Source organism: Falco naumanni, chromosome 7, assembly GCF_017639655.2.
Source record: "Falco naumanni isolate bFalNau1 chromosome 7, bFalNau1.pat, whole genome shotgun sequence".
NCBI lineage: Eukaryota > Metazoa > Chordata > Aves > Falconiformes > Falconidae > Falco > Falco naumanni.
This window is the reverse complement of record NC_054060.1, coordinates 67,717,406-67,723,405: the sequence shown is the minus strand read 5'-3', so window position 1 is coordinate 67,723,405 and position 6,000 is coordinate 67,717,406.

Genomic DNA, 6,000 nt, shown 5'->3' with positions numbered 1-6,000 from the left:
GGTAACAATATAAGCTTGTGGTTCAATTACACCTCTTCTAAATGAAAAAATAATTGAATAATTTTGTATCTGATCTCTGAACCATTAGCTTTCTCAATAGGAGAAATTCTTTTAAAAGCCAATAAAGCAACAAAGCCAAGTACTTGTGGTTTTGGAAGGAGAAGGTAAACTTTCTGCTTAGCTGGTGACACTGGCCTCCCCTGGCCTTGGTCACATCCAAATCTTCAAATACACATTTCAGAGGTGATAGATCACATTAAGATCCAAAGGCTTGGCTTTATTTCATAGATTTCCAGCCTAGCACTGATGTTGAAGCCTATCAGCTCCAAACACATAGAGCCAACATTCTGATCAGTCAGTATCTCATATCTGTGAGATACTTCAGCAGCCCACTAGAAAAGTTTCAGGTTATTTAGGTTCCAGAAGCTCCAGAAGTTCATATTAAGAAGCTTACGTACATTGTGAAATTATTCAAGATGAAAGAATAGAGCTCTTACTCTGACTATATGTAACAAAGTTATCTCTAGTACTAATCTTTTGCAGCAGATTATATTCTACTTTATGGGCTACTGTAATAAGAAGCCCATCCCCCACCTAAGCAGGTGGTGAAATGAAGTCACGAGTACAAAAGAGGCTTTGTAAAGCAGTGAGAAGAAAAGGGAGAAAAAAAAAAGAAATCTCTTCTTTTTGCCATGGTACAATAACATCTTTCACTTCAGGATCTCAAAGCACGTTAGAAGCACTGTAATTAAGCTTCCCATCTCTCCATGTAGCATAAAAGATTTTTAATTCCTTTTAACAAGAGAAGAGAGAAAGAAAGAAGGTGAGCAGGAGATAAACCAGTGTTTGCTCATTGAATGCATAACAAGAAGAAAAATATGCACAGTTGAATAATTGTTTTTATTTTAACTGTTCATAAGGAGCAATCTTTCTCCTTCCCACCATAATTATGGGGTAGACACCCACCAAAGTATGAAAAGCTGTAGAGTTCAGGATCACCTATAGCATGGCAGGTTAATTCCATAAATGCTTCCTTCCCCACATCTTCCAGCACTATACAGAAGGTCTTAAATTCTCTTTTCATCCACTGTTGTCTCCTGATTTAGTGCTTCAATTTACTTTCCTTGACATACATACACTCTCTCAAGTGTGTGTTGATTACTTTTTTGTTACGATTGTGTGAACCAATCTCAGCAGAGAGAGGAGAAAAAAAGAGCGAGAGGCAAGATGTGTTGTATCAATTGAAGAGTAAGGAATTTAATGTGAGATACTCTTCATACCCGGCAAAATGTAATCAGTGAACTAGATGAAAAGAATTTGAGAAATGACAGCACTTCATATGGTTATAAAATTACTTGAAATTAAAGCATGAACTGAAATTATTGTGTTGTCTTAAAGAACAGTTTGTCCTTTCCTCTCCACTATTATCTCAATAGTCTACTAGAAATTTGCTCATCAGGGAACATTTTCATGTCAGAACACTGTATTTTCAGTCGATTGGTTGGTTCTTTACCAGGGCAGAGGGCTAGCTGCGTTTCAGGCTGGAAGAGACATCTTCAGCCAAAAGAAGCGTCTCTCCATTATGGGAAGACAGAAATGACAATGTCTCTCTTTGTGTGCCACAAGTTCAATGATTGTCAGCAGGGTCAGGAAGTATTATCTCTCACCAAGCAGCACACACAGAAGTACAGCTGAAAATTATCCTACTGTCTTTCAAGAGGAGTTTGTGGATACTATTTCTTTTTTTACCTCTTCTCCTAAAACATACTAAGTCCTATGTGACTGGTTCTGGTGGTTTGAACTCTTCTACACGTGTGTGTGTATATGTGTGCATCTGTATTGGCCATTTAATCTGCAAGACCCAAGGAGAGGAACTGGTACCTGTGCTATAAGTTTGTACGACAATGGGCACAAGAGGAAGTCAGTGGAGTTCTCCTACTCCTATAGAGCAAAAAAACATTATTTTGAACTAATGAGAACAACTGTCTAAAATTATCTTAATTCACTTCAACATCTTAAAACTTCCTCAGAAACACGATTATCTGTAGCTGTTGTACACTGGCCCTTATCTTTGATGCAATACCAATCTTATCCCTCATCAATAACAGAAGGTTCTCAACACCTTAAAAAGAAACAGCTCTCCTGGGCACATGACTCTTCTTAGGCAATATATTGTGACTGTCTGTTCTGTGAAATGACCCAGAAAATCTAAAAGTTACCAACATATTGTATGTTCTATAACTGCCTCATCATTATCTCCAGAACTGCCCCCCCCCACTATTCTGAGACAGCAGGTATATTAAATATTTAGGAACTGTTGGTTGGGTTTTTCTTCTATTCTGATTGGTATCAATACATTTTGTAGGTGATGATTACATAAAAGGAATTTATTCAGGTAACATCAGCAGCAGTAGCTGTGACTCAGTAGGGATGGACAGTGGCCTGGAACTCCCTCCCAGCTCTCCTGCAATGAAGGGAGCTAGGAGCTGGTCCAGCTTCTATTTCAGACCACCTCCATGAAGTTCACACAACATTGCTGACACACACCAACAGCTTCTGATTGCTCTTTTTCACTTGTTCCCTTTTGCAGCTGGATTATCCAACACTTAATCTGAAACATGATCCCCTCAGAACCTATCAAGGCGAACTGCTACATAGAGACATTTAGATGACATCAGGGCACAAGGACATATATGTATTTAAATTCAACAGGGTTCCATTTTTAGTACACGAAAGTCATGGGATTTACGGTGCAATTCTTTTCAAGGATTGTATTTCATTTATGTAAAAATAAGCATTGTTTAGTATATGTTCTCTCTATTACTGCTTTTGGGGCACAACCATTAGAGTGAGTCACGACTGCATTTTTATAATTCATCTATGACGTGAAATAGATGGACTTGCAATGATCACTGAAAGACTGAGTGCCGTAACCAGCTTCACAACAGCTCCTGCAGGTCTCAGGGCATCTGAATGCACAGACCTGCTGGTTATGGTTTCTTCTGCATTGAAGTCAATACAGTACATCCTCTGCAAAGGCTGAGAGACAAACAGCAGCTTTTACTCATTGAGCAAAAGAACAGGATCAGCTTTGTGAATGCCCATTTCTCCTCAGAAAATGTTTCCCTCCAAATCTGTTTAATAATTCCAGAGCTTGCTCCTCCTCTCACTGCTGTCGGGGTAAGCCATGAGTCACCAGTTAAATCTGTAGGGCTATAGCAGAACCAGAATGGTTCCCCAGCTCCTCCTTCAGTTCTCATGTTGATAGGTTTGTCACTGGTGTGTGCAACTACTAAGTTCAACGAATTTGCTCCCCATTTCCATTCCCGTAACTGAGATCCCCATCTTGCCTTTGGGGTGATGTGTCAAAATATAACTAAAACAACATATCGCCCCTAGCTAACAGAGATATCCTTGTGGGTAGGCAAGATGAAGTTGCTGTACTGCAAAGCTATTTTGTTTCTGTGTCTCTTTTTTTCTTTTCTCTCTCTCTCTTTTTTTTTTTTTTTTTTTTTTTTTTTTTTTGGGGTGGGGTGGGGGTGGGGGTGGGCGGGGGCAGGGTGGATTCCTCATTTGTAACCCAGTCATCTGCTCTACACCCTGGCATTTTCTCTGCAAATATAGACAAAACCTAGCATGTCAGTAATAGAGAAATGCTCATTTGCATGGAGAATGACAGCTTTATCAAGTTCTTAAAAGCCCTATCTGATCCATTCAAGTACAGTCTCTGCATCTGAAGTAGCATCCAGCTGCCTGGAGAAAGGCAGGCCTGAAACTGCCAAATCACTTACTGCAGTAAAAATAGGTGAAGAAGAAAACTAAATACAGTTGCTTACTAAATATAGCTGAGTCTAAATGCAGCTGGGATGTGGATGAAGGACAAAAGTGTATAAAGGAATGGGAGCAACTCTATCACCTCCCATTGAGAATGCAATTAACAGAGAGTTGTGGCACAAAACCTAAAAACCCCACAGATGGTTTTAACTTGCCTCCAGTGTGACACAACCTGAAAAAAATCCCTTCTGTCTGGATTCTACATTACTGCTTTTGTTCTTTAAATAGATCGATCTCCGTTCTGAACATAATTACATATAGAAACAACAACTAAGATGATGCTGAAAGCTCAAGGTTATTTTATTTGTTGGGGGAGTTTTACTCTAAGTTGGACAACAGTAGACAGCTTTACACCTTTCTGTGCCTCACATTCCTTCAAGATGCAAATACTGAGACATATATATGTTCCAGCTCTGCTATATTCATAAATAACCTGAATGTAGGAGATCCTTGATCTGACAGAGGTCACTACACAATCTTACTTTGGTTAACATTGAATTTCAAGATTATAGATAGAGTGCTGTGAAAAGTACATGTGGGTTTTGTAACATATAGAAAATGCGCAAGCAGGATGTTCGCAAATGAGCTGTTGTTTTCTCCCCCAGTTTGCTGTTAGCAGTAGTGAATACAGGACTGCTCAAGCTCTAGGTCAGACTCTGCAGATGGACTAATTTCACAAAAAAAAATATCAAAGCTGTGTTATTTTGTACTTACTAAAAATGTAAACAAAGCAAAACCATAGGACACAGAAATCTCACTTACATTTTTCAGAAGATGTTATTTACCTAAATTACTTTTGGCTTTTTTAAAGGTCACTCTGCTAGGTTTATAAAAAAGTTATTATTTCAGGAAACAATAGTTTCCATAGGTCCGTATTCTGCTGCATTCTTTTTGCCCCCTGTAGCATAGTAAGAGGCAGAAGGAAGAACAAATATTTTCTGAAACTAAGTGAAACAAGCAGTAGTAAGTTTACCTCTCCGGCAGGCTACAAATCAAAATGTAGAATTTGTGTGTTACCGAATGAGTACTAACAGAAATGCAGGTGACTAATTTAATTGTGTAAACTCAGTGGAATAGGTAATAGAGAACCAAAAGCATAAAAGCAAAGAGATACATACGTGGAACATACATATACATCTGTGCATGTATGGAAAGAAACATGTCAACATGTGCAAGTATATATGGATGTCTGTGTATTCATAAAGAAAGAGCAAGAGAAAGGGAAGAAGTGATGTATGTCCCACGACACATGAAACCCTAACTGGTTGGCTGTGAGTCATACAGCCAGTACTGGCAGCAGAGAGTCAGGTAGGCTCCTGCAGCAGAAAGATGTCTATTTTATGTTCTGTGCAGGATTTGGTTCGGAAGAGCTGTGGCATGCTGGGCAGTAGCAAGCAGAGACTCTGGACCACCCCCTGGAATTTCACTCAGATGCCCTTAGCCTGATTTCTTGTTAAGCCTTGCAGATCATACCAGGAAAAGGGGGAAAAGATGAGACTGGAAAACAGGGAAAGCTAGTGATTTTCTGTGTTACATGCTTGTTTTCCACATAGGAATGAGTATTTCAATTGAGTGAGAAATGGACCTTTGTAGTCTATCAAAAGAAATGCAGTATGTTGTTATTGATGCAGAAGACCTGTCACCTCTTGGGGGAGTTATCCGTAACATTATTTGTGGACATAGTTCAATCAATAAATACATGAATGGTTACAGTCTTGTTAGTCATGTTATACTGCTACACAGTGTTCTCCCAGACAGTCCTTCTACCTCTGCAGGCCATGATAGATTGGTCTGTCACCTTTCCTAGTCCGCATTGCAGCGATCTTACCTCCTACCTTCATCCTTCCTCTCCGCCCCCCTCCACCTGCCCCCAGCCATTTCTATTTGGCTTTCATGGAAGTCATTCATTGTATCAGCAGCTCCCCTTTAATCAGAGCACTGCTTCCATGTGACCTAGCTGCTTAAATGACTGAGGGTCCATTAAGTGAATTATTTCAAGCTCTTGCCCCTTTCACAAGCCTGCCCCTAAAGCAACACAGAAAGTAATAAATTTGAAGTGCCTCTCAGTATGGTGAGGGAAGTAGACTGCACTTTATAACTAGCAATTAGCCTTAGGGCTTCAGGTATTTTTCTTTTCTCACCACAAATAAACTTGCTTACTTTGGA